Below are 17,205 nucleotides of genomic sequence, written 5' to 3' on the forward strand. Positions count from 1 at the left end.
GAAGCAGCATAAATAAAGAGAAATCCACACCTCGACACAACACAGTAAAAGCACAGACCAGCAAGAGAGATCTTCACATCTGAAAGGCTTGATCACCCACAAAAAAGAGCCACCGTCACACCTATCAGCAGACTTCTCAAAGCAACACAGGTGGCAGTTGGCTTAGCCTCTTCGATGTGCTGGGAGGAAACACCTGTCAACCTAGAATTGCATGCCCAGCAAAATTATTTTTCATAAAGAAGTTGTAAACATTTATAGATATATAAAATATAAGATCATTTATCAGTAAGGAACTTTCACTGAAACGACCTCTGAAGTTTATACTGCAAAGAGGAGGAAAATGATCGCAGAATGATGGTCTTAGATATGACACGGAGTGGTGAGCAAACAAAATGACCAATATGATAGTGAGGCCCAAACACTGTCCGTATAAAAGAAGAATGTCGACTGAAATACCAGACAATAGCATGTCTGCTAGAAGGGGGTGTAAATGATCTAAGATCCTCCTACAGCTGGGAAGGGGCAGAAGACTCTTTAAGTTTAGACTTCGATGAATACGTGTAGTATAATTTAATGTTAATTAGTAAATATGAACTGTATATATTTCCAGTCTGATAGAAAAAATGCAATGATTTAAAGTGAACAACTATCAGTTAAAAACATAAGTTGGAAAAGAGAAAGATAAGAAAAGGACTGGGCAGATAATCACAGAGCAAGATGGCAGAACAGGTCCATAATCACAGTAGGTCTAACTGGAGGAAACTTCCAGTTAAAAAATTAAGATGGGTAAGAGGGGTCTGTTACTCAGAACCACAACATAGATGAAGACGGAGATAGACGGAGGCGAGAGCCCGCCAAGGGGACGTCACGGGCTAGCGAGCTGTCCCAGAGACAGGACGGGCTGATGTGCTCTACAAACCCCAAAGCCAGTGCTCAAGGGCTCGAGCAGCAGTGAGCCTCGCCAGTGCCCACAGGACTCCTGGCCGCCTTCTTCACTCCTACATGGTGGGAAGCCGGTCGTCGCCAGGCATCTGAGGAATGTTTCTGATGTGCAAGTGAGCAATCAAACCAAAGGAAAAAGAGATGGTGCAGGAAATGCAGAAACGGTGAACAAAATGATGACTAGTGACCTGAGATGGGAAAGGAACTGCGTCCATTAAAAAAGAATAAATAGTATTCTAATTCTTTTTAAAGATTTTATTTATTCTTCAGAGAGAGCGAGAGCGCAGCAGGGGGAGCGGCAGAGGGAGAGGGAGAAGCAGGCTCCCCACCGAGCAGGGAACCCGATGTGGGACTCGAACCCAGGACCCTGATCATGACCGTAGCTGAAGGAAGACGCTTAACCCACTGAGCCACCCAGACGTCCCTAACAAATAGTATCTTAAAAGGAAAAATTCAAAACAATCCTTAGAAGTTAAATGTGATAGCCAAAATTAAAAACAAATTAGTAAGTCGGCTGAGAGGTGAAGTGAAGAAATCTTTTTCAAAAAGGAAAAGGTGAAGAGGCGGGTGAGGAGGCAGACAGATGAGGACCAGCAGGAATTCCAGGAAAAACCAGAACGAGCTGGGAGTGGGGTGGCCGGAGACCTCCTCTGAGTTTCCCCAGGACCGACAGACGCACGTCACCGCAGTGGAAGCACCTGCCAGCTCCCCTGGTGACAGCGCGCACGACACGGTGTGGCACCGGCGGCCGCGCGTGAAGGCCTGGCAAGCGCCCACGTGGCGGACCCCACAAGGGATGAGGAGGCTCGGGGGAAACTCCTTCACAGCCGTGTCACAGATAGAAGACAGCGGAGTGAGGCTTTAACAATTACACGAGAAAATAATTTGCAGCCTAAAAGTTGGCACGCAGTCGAATCATCCAGTGTGATGGTAGTAGAACAGCATTTTCAGATGCGCAAATTCAGCAAAACTGTTTCCTGACTTTTGTGAAAGTGTTCTTCACGAGACACTAAGCGGAGGTCTCCAAAACAAGGGCGTAGTGAGACAGAGGACTAAGAAGGCTCCAGTAGATGGGTCCACAGCAGCGCAGCCAAGGCCCGCCCAGGATGGGCAGACAGACTGTCCGGGAGGAACGGCAGAGCTCCGCGGCCAGCCTGGTTTCCCACAGCGCACCCTGCGGGCACGAACATTTACTACCCTTCCACGTGCGAAATACACTTGCCCCGTTTAAGGCTCCCAGAGTCTCGTCCAGCCGCCACGGCCAGCACGAAGGGGGAGCAACACCTTTTCGTCAGATCGGGAAGTGGAGGAGATGCCTCTGGAGCCAGAGACCTAGCAACGAAAAACAAAAATTACCCCACCCTCTGCAACGGAATTTTAAGACACCTCCCATCCCAGGGCCCCCTTGAGCTGAAGAGCCTGGAAGGAGAGCCTGGCCACGGGCACTAGGCAGCCCCGCCCCAGCGGACAGGCTCGGGCAGGCTGTCGGGGCCCTGCTGTCCTGTCTGTTCAGGGAAGGATGTGCAGCACGTCTGCGGGGCCCCTGCCCAGAGCGGGGACAGAGTGTGGGCGTGGGGGTGGCACACAGGCCTCTCACGGGACGATCAGACTCTTCCCTGAGTCAGGGCTTGGGGTCCATCCTCTTTAGGGCCCCTCTGCCGGTGCCAGCACCCCGCACAGCCTTCGCGGGTTCCACAGTGGGCACAGGTGGGAACACGGCTCCTGGCCAGGCAGCCAAGTGGCCACCGCCTCCCGTCCGTCCCTCTGTGAAGAAAGCCTGAGAGGCAGCTCAAGACTCACCAGCTGAAGGGGCGCCTGGATGGCCCAGCTGTTAAGCGTCTGCCTTCAGCTCAGGTCGTGATCCCGGAGTCCTGGGATCGAGCCCCACATTAGGCTCCTCGACTGGGAGCCTGCTTCTTCCTCTCCCACTCCCCCTGCTGTGTTCCCTCTCTCGCTGGCTGTCTCTGTCAAATAAATAAATAAAATCTTAAAAAAAGAAACAAAGACTCACCAGCTGGTGGGGGGACGCACTTGGAAAGGGGGGACGCACTTGGAAAGACGGGCCACGGGTGTCGGCCACCTTCTGTATAACGGCAACAAACACACGAACATTTCATTGTACAAAATCCCCAATATTGCTTTAACAGTGAAAAAACCGCAAAGTTGAAATAGGGCAGAGACGTGCACTCAGAATTCAAGGTCTTTGCTTGCTGGGTCAGGAGCCCACGCAAACTTCTCCCTCCGCACCTCATAGATCTTCTCCACAGACAGCCGAGCCTCTCAGACCTGCAGAGAAGACCAGGGTTCTCGGGAAGCGCCCAGGACACAGGTCAGGCCACCAGGGCCGTCAGGACCACCTCCTCCTGCCCCTCAGCACAGCCACCCCGCCAGGGCTGCAGAGGGACCTGCCGGGGCCAGCTTCCCCTGCGCAGCCCAGGCCGCCACCATGTGGCACTCACAGGAGACCCGGCCAAGCTCACACCCAGCAAGTGGGCTGAGTGCCTCCTGGGTGGGGCGATGCAGGCAGCCTGACGCTCAGGGCCACCATATCTAACTGGGCCCGCGTCCCAGAGCTCTCAGGAGGGAGGACACATGACAGGGAACTTGGCATCAGACGCATGGCAGTCAGGGGGGGTGACCATCCTAGGAAGGACCCATGCTGACCACAGGGGCACAGGGGGCCAAGCTGGGGCCCATGAAGCAGGTGACACTGATCTGGGGATCCCGGCAGCTGAGCCTGGGAGTGGCCAGGGCCCCAGACTTGCTCTCCGCCCTGTCTGCAGCCTGCACGCTCAGTCTTATGGCCGCTCCAGCAGCTTCTCCAGCAGTCTGGCAAAAATGGGGGGGCCACACTTCCCGAACGGGCCCCTGGCCTGCCCACTGCCCAGAGAGGAGAGGGGAAGCCCTGGGGGGCAGGGACCGTGCCTGCACCACCGAAGAGCTCTCAGAGGATGGGGGCAGTCATCGTGGCCCAGACATCCCAGAGAGGGAAAGTGTGGACGTCTGACACGTGACAGGCAAAGGCCTTAGCCAGAGAGGAAGGGAGCAGGCAGAGGAGCCTTCCCGTGCCCGAGCAGATGCTCAGCCCTGTTCCACCGTGTCTGGTTTGGGTTTTGTTTTGGTGGGCAGCAAAGCAAGGTTTGTTGAGCAACGGTACAGGGATATACAGCTCCCGAAGGGGGAAGGGACCGAGAGGTTGCCCTCTGTTCACCTTTCAAAGGAAATCAAATGTATCCAAACCGAGGCCTCCTTTCCTGGCTCCACAGGCCTTGGTGATGCTGGACAGGCCGAGGCCCTGGGACAGCATGGGGCAGATGACAGCAGCGCACATGGGCCCCGGCGCCAGGCCTCCTCCAGGAGCTCACGCTCCCCTCCGCCCAGACATGGGTACGAGTGGACGTGCTGCCGCAAGGCCCAGAGCAGCCCCAAGAGCCGCCACCGCAGCGCGGCCGGAAAGGTGGCAAGTCTCCCGAGCGGTCAAGAGGCGTGGGCTCCACGTCCAGGGGCCGCTCCAGAACGACTGCAGTGAACACTCCAGGGGCCTGAGGGCAAAGGGAGGACAGAAGACACTGGGCCGGTGCTTACGTGGAGAAGAGGGAGGGGAACGTGGCGGGGGGGGGGGGCACACACCAGAAGCTTCCCAGCAGCTGCTTCTGGGGATCCGGAGATTGGGGGGCGGGCGTGCAGGCTTGAGCTTCATTGAGTAGGAACATTCGTTGATCTAATTGCTTGACGTTCCTCACACAGGCACCCCACTACTAAAAACTACCCTCTGGGGCCCCCGGAGGGCTCCGTCAGTTAGGCTCCAACTCTTGGTTCCAGCTCAGGTCGTGATCTCAGGGGTGTGAGATCGAGCCCGCATGGGGCTCCACACTCAGCGGGGAATCTGCTTGAGATTCTCTCCCTCTGCCCCCCCAAAATAAACAAATAAACCTTGGGGAAAAAAAAAACCACTGTCCTCTGCACCTGTGGACACCCGTCACGGTGACGCGGACGTCTGTCACGGTGAGGAAGTCTCCAGGCCCACAGCCGCAGCAACGAAGAGTAAGGGCCCTCCCCAGTGCAGAAGCAGGAAGGGTGAGGCGGGAGGGCGGGGAGACTGCGCCGGCAGGTCAGGTGACCCAGGTGACATGGACAAGCACCCTGACTCAGGAAAATGGAAAATCTGGATAGGCCTGTAACAAGTAAGGAACATGAACCAGTAACTTCAAAACTCCCCACAAGAAAAGCCCGGGCCCAAAGGACTTCACTGGAGAATCGCGCCAAACGCTTAAAGAAGAATGAACAATTCTTCACAAGTTTTCACAAAACAGAAAAGGAGGAAACACTCCCCAACTCTGAGAGCAGCATTGCCCTGATACTACACCCAATACTACAACCAAAGGCATCCAAGAAAACCACAGGCTGGCCTCCACTGCAAACACAGAAGCCGGAATCCCCCACACGGCTGGTGAAACAATCCCACGATATGCAGAGACCCCACACCGGGATCCGAGGACGCTTCCTGGGGACGCAAGGGTGGCCCACCCGACAATTAACGGAACACACCCTATCAACAGGAAAAAGAAGCACACAATCATCTCAAGAGAAGAGGAAAAAGCACAGAGTGTGTGCTGAACACCTGCTTTCCTTCTGGGCGTCCAGAAGGTGGGTGTGTGCCAGACAGCGCCACGGTGCCCAGCCCCGTGACCGCCCCGCCCCGAGTCTCCAGGGAGCGTCCTGTGGACGGCATTCCACGCAGGCTGTCACACATCGCTGGGGAGGGGATTCAGCATGTCCTGTAAGGCTCCGCAAGCCCGTGCATCTTTTCCCTTCGCTAATTTTGCTCTGTACCCTTTCGCTGTACGAAGTCAGAGCTGTGATTCTGCGCCAAGTCTGGGATCCCACAGAATCACCAAACTTAGAGGTGGTCCTGGGGCCCTTTGACGGGGTTGCTGTAACAGCGGGATTCCCCTGCACTCAGACTCACCGGCTGAAAGGAAGGATGTGGGGTGGGGCGTGACACCGTTGGTGCCGGGGGTGGAGGCGGGCACCGAGTCGTCCATGGTGTGAGACCAGCGGAAGTGCTGTCCGTTGTGAGGGGCAAGAGTTACCTGGGGGATCTGGAAATGGTAGATCCAATCCCAAGAGAGTGGGCTTGGATCCTCGTGCTGCTTTTGGCCACACCGCCTCATGGGACGGAGAAGCGCAGCACAGAGGATGCTTTGGGCTTCTCTTCTCCAGGTGGGAGAAGCAGTTCCCCAAATTCCCAAGGGTGAGCTTTGGATGGGTCAAAAATGCGAAAAGTTTGCATTGCTCTCCCCTCCCAGTGGGAGAGAAGATTGTCAGAGCAGTTCCCTGGCCTGGAACAAAGCGGCAGATTCGGCAGCTGACCCGCACCCCGCACCTCCTATTGCAGCTGGATCTTCCCAGAAGCCGGAACGTTAGCCCTGGGAGGACCGTAACTGTCGGGGCTGAGAGTAAACTTGCGGCAAGAAAACACGGAGTTTTTGAAATGATTTATTTTGTGTCTACTGCATCCACGTGTATAGTAAAAAACATGGAATCAGAATGTTAAATGCTTATGATTCCATAAACGCTAGAGGGGTCGTCCCAGTCAGGAAGGTGCCAGGAAAACGCATCGGCGGGACAACACGGCCTTGCTCTGTGCAGCCCGCGGGGAGGTCAGAATTTACACTGAGTCCTGGAAACACCAGAGTCCCTAAGTGATGGCTTTTTACCGTGATGTCACCTACCAGAGTCTCTGGGGAAGCAGGCCCTGCCCCCGGATAGAGACGCGCTCTGGAGTCCGACAAGCTGCCGCAGCCGCTCCTGAGCCCTCCGTGGGACTCTGAGCCGGTGGGGTTCTGACCTCCACACAGAGGCGCTGGTCAGGGCCGGGGACGCTGTGCGGCTGCGGAAGGAAAGCCGCGGGTCTGTGTGGAACCCTGAAGGCACAGATCCTGGACCAGGCCCTGAGCAGAGAGCAGATGCGTCTGCTGTGGGGTGTCTGCTCAGCAGAGCAGGGCTGATGGAGGCCCCGGCGGGCCCAGACCTGGGACGCCGCAGCTTTAGGACAGCCCCGTCAGGGCTGCCGGCTGGACCAGCGAGTGTGCCTGCAGGTGCCCACGGGGAGAGGCCGCGTTCCAGAGGGGCCGACAGAAACCAAGTGTGTGTGTGTGTGTGTGTGTGTGTGTGTGACACTGAGCGCACTCCTGCGTGAGCCTTGCACGTCTGCAGGTGGGCGCATCACCCCCTCCCCCACGCGTGCACGCGTGGCTCAGCCCTCGACCTGACACTTCCCAGGTCAGCGCTGTCTGCAGGGGTAGAGGGAGCACCGGCCTCGCGTCTCTGCGGCCCTCAGGGGGCAGGTGACTGTCGAGCTGTCTCCGCCACTCGCTGGGTCTTCAGGAGAAAGGAGACCCACACACTCAGACATAAAGCCATTCAGAACTTCGTGGAGATGCGGCCCTCTGTCCTGCCCCATCCCTGGAAATGTCTGGGGAGATGCTTTCGTCCCCAGGGCACAAAACCCAGACGAAAGGTCTGGGGGAGAAAGAGGACACGTGAAGAAGTGTGAGGTCATGATGGCCGAATGTGAGCTCCAAATCTGTAACAATGAAGAAAACCCTGAGATCCGGCCGTGGGAGGGGGCGGAGCGCGGGGGGTGCGGAGTGAGCTCTGAAACCACACGGTCGCACCGGAGTTATCTGCACTGGCCTGTGACCCCGGCGCTCCAGGAGAGGCCTCTGAAGTTCACGCCTGGCTTCTCTGAGCTTCGGGCCTTTTCCCTTTCCCCGGAACCAACCTTAGCGGTGCCAGGTCCTGGGGGGCCTCCTAGTGAATCACTGAACCGGGGTGGTTTTGGGGACCCCAGCTGAGCAAGCAGTGAACAACCCAAAAAATGAATCAAGAAAATTCCATTTACAACAGCAGCAAAAAATAAAACACTTACAAATAAATCTAACCCAAAAAAGGTACAAAACTTGTACTCCAAAACTTTGTTGAAAGAAATTAAAGAAGAAATAGAAGGCTTGACTTTGTTAAGAAGACAATGCTTCCCAAACTGATCTACAGACTCAGTGCAAGCCCGGTCAGAATCCCCGCTGGCCGAACCCTCAACGTCAGGTCAAATTTCAAGGGACCCTGAAGAGCCACAAGAACCCTCAAAGAGAAAAGCAAAGCTGGAGAACGTGCACTTCCCGACTCCGAAACTTGCAAGAATCAAGACTGAGCAGCGTTGGCACAAGGACAGACACACAGATAAACACAGGCAGAACGGGGAGTCTACAAGTAACCCAGCCACCCGCAGCCACGGGGCCTTCGACGGGGGCCACGGCCCCCCATGGGGAGCGGAGGGGCTTCCCAGCAAATGGGGCGGGACAGCTGCATGTCCACACGCAGAAGGAGGAGGCCGGACCCCTACCTCACACCACATACACACACACAAACACACAAGCACAGAAAAGATGCCCGTCAGCCGTTGGGGAAATGCAAATCAAGCCCACAGTGAAATAGCGCCTCACGCCCACGAGGCTAGCGCTCCTCGTCTCTCCGGCACCTCACTTATTGCCCCCCGGCCCCTGCTCTTTTCTTTAAATACAGCAGGTGGACCAACTGTGCTGAGAGGCAGGGGTGGACGAGCCACGAGGTGGGGTTGTGTGGCCACGAGGCTGACACCGTCGGGAAAGGGGTGCTGAGCAGAGGCGCCCAGGATGCCCCAGGCCACAGCCAGGAGCAGCGGGCCCTGCAGGGAAGCCACGGCGACCATGCCTGGGGTCCCTCAGGCCACTCAGTGGAGACCCCGGACCCTCTTCCTGACGGTCCCCTTGGGCCAGCAGGCTCCACCCCTTCCCTGCACACTGGCCACACGGCATCCTTCCCCCAACCAAGCAGCTGTGAGCCAGTGCATAACCAGGGCATCTTCTCCATCTGACAAGTGGGGATGCGCTCAGCTCTCGTCTGCGCCCGCAGCTGCTCCCGCAGAGTGAGGCTGGCCTGGCGCGTGCACAGCCCTTTGGTGGCCAGTCCGTCCATCAAGTGCTGAGGGCGCTCGGTGAGGCTGACCGTCTGAACACCAGCCGACAGGGAAGCAAACATGTGTCCCCAGAGCGCAGGACACCAGCAGTGACCAGCAACCCGGGGACAGACCGACCGGTGTCACGCCGAAGAAGGCCGGGGAAGAGGCCTGGGGATGCTCCTTCTCGGGCGGAGGCCATGGCTGCACGTACACATACGGAAGGTCTGAGCTGTCCGCCAAGGTGAGCGCGGACTCACGCAGAACTCAGTGTTCAACATGAAAAAGTAGCACTTTATCTTCAAAGACCTTCCCACCAAGTGTTGCTGTCTCCTTCGCTGGCCCCTCCCGGCCTCCCGCACCCCTCCCCGCAGCCACACGGTCCTCACGGGGGCACGAGGCACGGTCCGGGCAGCTCTGGCTCCACACCCTGTGCCCGCCTCTCCGGCGCTCCTGGACACGAGTGACCAGGCAGGGAAACGTCTGCAGAGCATTCGGCCGTCCTGACCAAACGGTGTAGCCTCTGAGGGCCCAACAAGGCCAGGAGAGGCAGCAACCAGCCGACGGCAGCTCAGCCCTGGCGTGGCGCGTCCAAGCTGGAGGCCACGGCCGCCCGTGGCACCTACTTGCACCAGTCGCTGGAGAGTTATTTTGGAAAACTTTTTTTTTTTTTAAGATTTTTAAAATTTATTTGAGAGAGAGAGCATGAACAGGGGAGGGGCAGAGGGAGAAGGAGCAGCAGACTGCCCTCTGAGCTGGGAGCCTGACCGACCTGGACTCCATCCCAAGACCTTGAGGTTATGACCTGAGCCGAAGGCAGACGCTCAACTGACGGAGCCCCCCAAGCTTCCCACGACAACTTCTTTTGTTGTGTATTCATGACCTGGTGATTTCCCATAAAATGTGGCAGCCCCCGCAGCAGCACACCTCAGGGGGCCTGTGCGGCGTCCACCCTGAGAGCACAGAGCACACCCAGGCTCGTGGACAGGAAGCCCCCCTGCACGCTCCCAACAGCCCTCACCCCTGCTACTAGTTCTCCAGCTCCCACTGACACCTGGCAGCCGGAAGCCCGGCACACAGCGGTGTGGCTGCAGGGGCTGGATCCCAGCACCCAGGCACCCACGCGGGGGGTGGGGGGTCACCACTCCAGGGTGAGCCATGCCGTCGCTGGCTGGACGTACACGAGACATGACCTAGTGCCAGCTGTGTTTACGGTTTGCACAGACTCTCCCGACGTCCTTCTAAAACCAGGAAGTGCCTTCTAGCTCAGGCCCCTGTTCCGTCACCAGAATCCTGAGGCCACTGTTTTCAAGTTCAGACTACGCAGGTTTATAAATGACAGCGTAGCAGGTAAAAGCTGTAGGATCTTTACACGGATGCAGAAAAGGCACCTGACAAAATCCCATACCTCTCACGATCAGCAAACCCAAGAGCTCAGGCGCGAGGGGATGACATAAGAGGCATCCGAACTGGAGAGGGAGAAGCAAACGGCCTCTCCTTGCAGACGGCATGATTGTGCAGCTCGAGAACCCCAAAACATCTACAGGATATCTAGAGCTAGTAAGAGAACGCAACCCGGCTGTGGGTACAAGGTCCGAGCAGAAAGTCAGGAGCCGGCTCCATTTGCAAAACCACCAAAAAGGAAAATATCTAGGAATGAATTTAGCCAAGGACAGCAACAAAACGCAGCTGCAAGAAATGAAAGAAGGCTACATAAATGGAAATTCATCCCGTGTTTGTGCGCTAAGATGGACATATTCCCCAAAGTGACCTGCAGATATAACCCAGTCCCCACCCAGATCCCCAAATGTTTGCGGAAATGGACAACCCAATTCTAAAATTCTCACAAAAATACAAGATACCCAGGATAGCCGAAAGAGTCTTGAAAGAGAAAAGCAAAGTTGGAGGAATCCCACATTCCGATTAAAAAACGCATCGTAAAGCTTTAGTCACCGAGACGGCGTGCTGCTGGCGCCAGAATGCACGCGTACAGATGGACGGAACGAAGCTCACCGTCCAGAAATAAACTCACGCAGCTACGGCAGGCTGGCTCCCCACGAGGGCGGTGGGGCCACTCCACAGGGAAAAGGCATCTTCAACACATGCTACTGGACTGTCTGTGTGCAGAAAGCAGCAGCACACCCTTCATAAAACTTACTCAAAAGGGATCAACGTCCTAAATCGAAAACAATAACACTCGCAAAAGAAAATGCAGCTGTACGTCTTCATGAATGGTTTTCAAATATGGCATTGAAAGTATGAGCAACCAAAGATCTAACAGCTAAATTAGACTCGTCAAAACGTGAAAACTTGGTGCTTCACAGAATACCATCAAGAAAACGAGAAAACAACCCATAGGAAGGAAGAAAATCTTTGCAAATCATATATCTGGCATTAATCCAGTGTCCAGAACCTATAAAATACTATCCCACATCAACAATGATGACAAATAACCTAATGAAAAATGGGCAAAGACCCTGCACAGGCATTTCTCCGAAGAAGATGAACACATGGTCAGCAAGCACATGCAAAGATCAACATCTCGGGGCGCCTGCCAGGCTCAGTGGGTTAAGTAACCAACTCTTGATTTCAGCTCAGGTCAAGATCTCAGTGGTAAGATGTGGCCCGGCTTCGGACTCTGTGCTGAGCGTGGAGCCTGCTTACGATTCTCTCTCCCTCTGCCTCCCTTCCCCCCCACCCCCAGTCGCTCGCAAGCACGCTCCCTAAAAAATAACTAAATCTTTAGCAAGTCACTAAACTTCTCCGTACCCTGGACTGCTCATCTGAGAGACGCTAACAGCACCCACCTCACCGAGGACGGGCCAGAAGCCGTGCAGCCACAGAACACACGCATCCACACTGACGGCCCACTGTACCCACAAAACCCACATTTGGGGCACCTGGGTGACTCAGTCGGTTGAGGGTCTGCTTTTTGGTTTCTGCTCAGGTTGTGATCTCAGGGTTGGGGGCGTCAAGTCTTGCCGGGCTCCATGCTCAGCGCGGAGTCGGCTTCAGGCTCTGTCTCTTCCTCTGCCCCTCCCCTTCTCTCTAAAATAAATAAATCAATCTTAAAAAAAAAAACAAAACACCCACATTTCAAAAGCTGCCCCTGCACCAGAACCTTCTGGAGTTATCCCCCAGGCCTCCCCTCAGCCCTACAGCGGGCAGGTAGCACTCCCTGTACTGAATGCACCCAGCCCTCCGCACCCACACACTGGAGGTGGGGGGCTAGACGGCGGAGAGGGGGCGACACCCCCCCCCCATCTCCACCCGCCTTGCCCCTTCCCAGCCCCTCGGACCTTCCCGGCCTCCGCTTCGCCCCTCCTCTTCTCCGCCCCTCCCACCGCCCCACCTCCGACCTGCCTCCGCTCCTCCCCACCCTGCTTCTCCTCCGCCCCCGTCTCCGCCCTGTCTCACCTCCCCCCCCCCCCCCCGAGTCCAGGTTCCGAGCCTCCTGGTGCCCACGCTGCGCGGCCCCCTGCGCGTCTGGGCTCCCCGGCTCCAGGGCCCCTTCCCGCCTGTTGCGTCCGCCGTCCTTTCCTGGGCTTTCGGGGAAACCGCGGTCCCCCATCGGGGCACGTTACCCTGTGCCTTCCCCCCGACTTCGGCGTCAGCTCCTAAGCCCGCAGCTTCTCCTTAGTGCCTTCCATCCGCGCGCCTCCGCCCTCCTCCCGACCGTGCGGCCTCGGCCTCCGTCCGCGAACGCTTCCCGCCCCTGGGGCAGCCAGCTCCTGGCTCCCCGACCGGGCCGCGCCTCCTCCACGCCGCCCTCCGCGCCGGCGGCTCGCGGCCCTCCTCCTCGAGCCCTCCGGCCTTTTCCTTTCCGAAGTTTTGCCTTTATTTCTCTCTTGCTTTTCATTTTCACCGCGTCTCTTCCCTGCCTAGCGTCTACTTGCTGGCGTCTCCCCTCCGCGGGCGCCGGGCTGCGTCCTCAGGGACCACCTCCCGTCCACCAAGGGCCGTCTCCACCTCGTCCCCAGAACACAGCGAACACACCGCGAGCGGGCACGATGCGGCGGCGGGCCACCCGCTGGAGCCCCCGGGGACGGGCGAGGGTCCCGAGCGCGCGCTCCCCGCAGCACCTGCCGCCGCGCCCCACGCCCGGGGTCTCCGCGGCGTCTGCAATGGCTGTGTCCGAGCCGTCGGGCGCGGCTCTCGGAGCGGAACCGGGCGCGCTCGCGGGGCCAGACCACCTCCGGCTTCCGTGCCCCCGCCCCGAACACCGGTTTCCCCACCCGGGCCCCACCATTCACTTCACAAAAAATCCCTGCTAGAAAGTTAGGCCCTGGGTTCAGGCGCTGCCGTCTGTCTGCAAGAATAAACCCCAGGGGGGCGCCTGGGTGGCACAGCGGTTAAGCGTCTGCCTTCGGCTCAGGGCGTGATCCCGGCGTTACGGGATCGAGCCCCACATGAGGCTCCTCCGCTATGAGCCTGCTTCTTCCTCTCCCACTCGCCCTGCTTGTGTTCCCTCTCTCGCTGGCTGTCTCTATCTCTGTCGAATAAAATTAAAAAAAAAAAAAAAAAAAAGAATCAACCCCAGGGCGCTGAGGGCGTCCGTCCTGAGAACCACGCTTCCAAGATGCTCTCCTGCCTTTTTTCTCCGACGGCTTTCCGCGGTCACTCGTCCTGGCGGCCTGGCCATCTCTGCAGGTCCAAACCACACATTCATACGGAACATGTGAATCTCCGCCCACTCACGAGCCTGCCGCTCTGAACACGGAGGGAAAGATTCGAAATCCTGTACAAGTCTCCGATCTTTCCAAGGGACCTTTTCCCATTTTTAGACCTGTGCTTGGTAGAGAGACCGCGAACTGCGAGCAGGGGCGAAGGGGCCCGGCTCCGGCCAGGCGCAGGAGCAGGTGTGGCCCCACAGCCGCCCTGCTGCCCCCGGAAAGACGGGGCGGCATGGCCAGCTCGCTCACCACCCCCGTCGGCTTCCGAAGAAATAACCAGGGCGAGAAAACAGACACAAAATGCAAACTGAACAGAGAGGACCCAACGTCGTGGCACCTGAGCGGCCCTCGCGGCTCTGGCGGTTGGGCCCGGGCGCGAGGATCGGGGCGAGCAGAGCCAGGCAACCGGCTGGTCAGCTGGCCGCCCAGCTCACTGCACAAAACCCGCAAGGACGCCCGTCACATGCACCAGGACTGTGAGGAAGGCCGAAAACAGCCGGCGCCGTCAAGGATGCCGAGAAACGAATTCCCGCTCCGGCCACGCGCGGGCCCGTCCCCCACAGCGCGGACAGTCCCCACCCGGCCCACGGTCCCGCTCACCAGCGTTCGCGTAAAGACGCCGTTCACAGCAGTAGCAGGAACAAGCCAGACGTCCATCAGCACGTGCACGGACAAGCGGAAGGACGAATATTCACCCGGTGGAATGTTCTCAGCCATGAAAACGAACCAAACGTACCGACACGGGCTCCAGGGACACAAAGGGACACATATCGCACGATCCCCTCACATGAAATACCCAGAACGGGCCCACCTATAGAAACAGAAGGCTGGTCAGAGGTGGTCAGGAGCTGGGGGAGAGGGAAAGAGGAGTACGGGGTTCCCTTTAGGGTGGTTCGGGGCTCTGGAAGCCGGTACAGGTGGTGGTGGCACAAGGCTGCAAACGTACTTCTTGCCACCGAACTGCACACTTTGAAGAGGTCACGGCTTGGCTTTTCTATTATATAAGTTTTATCACAATTAAAAGAAACACAAAATAAAAGCTTCTGTAACTTTCTGATGTTTTCCAGGAGAGAAAAAGAGGATTTGGAACGGGACGTCAGGCACAGAGAGAAACCCTGCTGGCCCAGAGCACGTGGCCAAACACGGTTGCCTGCGAGCTGAATCCGCGCCACACATGCTTCCGGCCGGCCGGCCAGCAGCTCTGCACACCGCGGGCAACGTCTAACGTTTGGGTCACGTCATCCTTAACAGTCCCAATTTCTGCGACCTGAACAGATCAGCCACCCGGAACGTGTGGGTCTCGGTCTGCACATACCCACCTAGACGTGAGCACACACCTCACGGCAGGGACAGCGGGGACATGGAAGCCACCCAGCTGGCCACAGAAGGGAGCAGCCCAGCCCCCCAGTGTCTCCCCTAAGACTACAAAAAACTAGTAAACACCACTGGGTGTTGCCCAGAGAAAACAGCAAATGCTACAAGGCACATAGTCCAGGGCCAGGCATGTCATTGAAAAGTGGAAATATATTCGGAACAGAAGTCACACTACCTGATTCTAAAACTCACGTCTCATTCACCGGGAAGGGATACGCGAATCCCATGGTCGAGCCACAGGTTGCTCTCAGCGCCAACCGTCTCAGAAGCAGACCCCACCGCAATCTTTTCCAGCAGGTGTCTTCTTTGTTGCCGGGGACAAAGGGAGCTATTCACACATCATCTGATACAGGAACGGAGTAGAGAACGGGAGAGGGAAAGACAGGCCAGCGACAACCCTGTACCTCATGCCTTGTTCTTTTGTTGTTGTTTTTAAAGATATTGCTTATTATTTATTTGAGAGAGAGACTGAACGAGAGAGAGAGCATGAGCAGGGGGAGGGAGAGGGAGAAGCAGGCTCCCTGCTGAGCAGGGAGCCCAACGTGGGGCTCCATCCCAGGACCCTGGGATCCTGACCTGAGCTGAAGGCAGACGCTTCACCGACTGAGCCCCCCAGGCACCCCTACCTCATGCCTTGTTAACCATGTTTGCTTTTAGTCTTTGAAAGACATGTGGTTACGTTGATTGTTACCAAGCTCACAATTATTCCTCGCAAGAATCATTTATTTAAAACAAAAACAAAGCCAAAAAAAAAAAAAGACCCATGGTGGCTGAGAGAGGGCGCGCTCAGGCCGTTAGCCTCTGTCTCCGTTCCAGTTCGACGGGATTCTTACTTCTCCCTGCGTCAAAGCAAAGACTGGCTAAACATAGACATGAGGGCCCCAACTCCACGGCCAAGGCCAGACTGAGGACCCCTTGCACGGCACTCACCTCACTCCCTCCCCATCCCTTACCTCCCCTCCTCCACAGAGAACAGGGACTGAGAATAAACCCTACTGATAACAAGATTATCCTGGCCTGGATTTTCTTTGGAAATGGAGAATATACTTTCTTTCAAGCTCGGCTACAAGTCACAAGCGACGGAGCCTTCCTTCACTGAGAGCATTTCGGTGTCATGATAGACGGTTAGAACTTCTGTTAAAGCACTAAAAAGACCACCACCACCGGGGCCCCTGGGATGTGAGACGGGGTCCAGGTTACTCTGACACCTGCTAGTGGCTGCCGCTGGCGGAACTCACCAAAAGGGCTCTGACTAGTGACCAACCACACCCACCCCTCTGAGGGCCACTCCAGTCCCCGCACGCCACACAGAAAGCAGCACACCCTCTGAAATTTGAAATAAATGTACTTTACGTGAACCCAAAGTACATATTTTCAAATTGACAAGATGACATGCAAATTAAGAAAGGCTCAGGGGCTAAAAAAATGAAGAATGCAACATACTGAAGGCTGTGGCTTTAAAAGTGAAACACTGACAGCAAATAAAAGACTCAAACCTGGTGTTCCCCACATCTTCCCTGATTTGCTTTTGGTCTGGTTCCTTCCCTTTGTATTTCTTTGAGTTTCTAGCTTCATCTGTTCAGTATTCTCTTCTTCCTTTAATCAAAGAAATGTTTCAACGTGACTCCCAAGGGGAAAAACGCAAAGCCAACACTGAAACAATGTCTTTGATGGGAAGAAACAGGAACTGCACAGAGAAGTGATAAGATCACCCCCTCCCTCTCCTTCTCCAGTGTGATAGCCAGGCCCTTGCTCCGCACCACCTGTATCCGCCTCCCTCTCCTTCTCCAGTCTGATAGCCAGGCCCTTGCTCCGCAACACCTGTATCTGTCTGCAGACGCACACTCCTCCCAACCGGTTCTCCAAGCTGCAGGCAGGGCTCAATTAGACTAAGCGACTACAAGAGCCCAGCCAGCTGGTGAACAAAATCACAACCCACCTAGCAAAGGCCACTTCTTCCCAAAACTATCCTATTATCTCATGAGGGCAACTTTATCCTTCACCAAGAATGGCTTCAAATCAGACACTTGACCACCTCCCCTGGCCCCCTCCTTTATCTGTAACTGCATATCCCCGACTGTAAGAAAACACAGGGGCCGGGGAAGCATCGTGGAAGACCCCAGGGCAAGCAACAGGTCAGCTCTGAAGGTGAGCCTCGTCCCACGTGGCACCCATGTGCTATGACCTGTCGAGCCGGGAGCTGATGGTGCAGCCAGCTGA

This window comes from Ursus arctos, unplaced genomic scaffold (assembly GCF_023065955.2).
Source record: "Ursus arctos isolate Adak ecotype North America unplaced genomic scaffold, UrsArc2.0 scaffold_6, whole genome shotgun sequence".
Lineage (NCBI taxonomy): Eukaryota > Metazoa > Chordata > Mammalia > Carnivora > Ursidae > Ursus > Ursus arctos.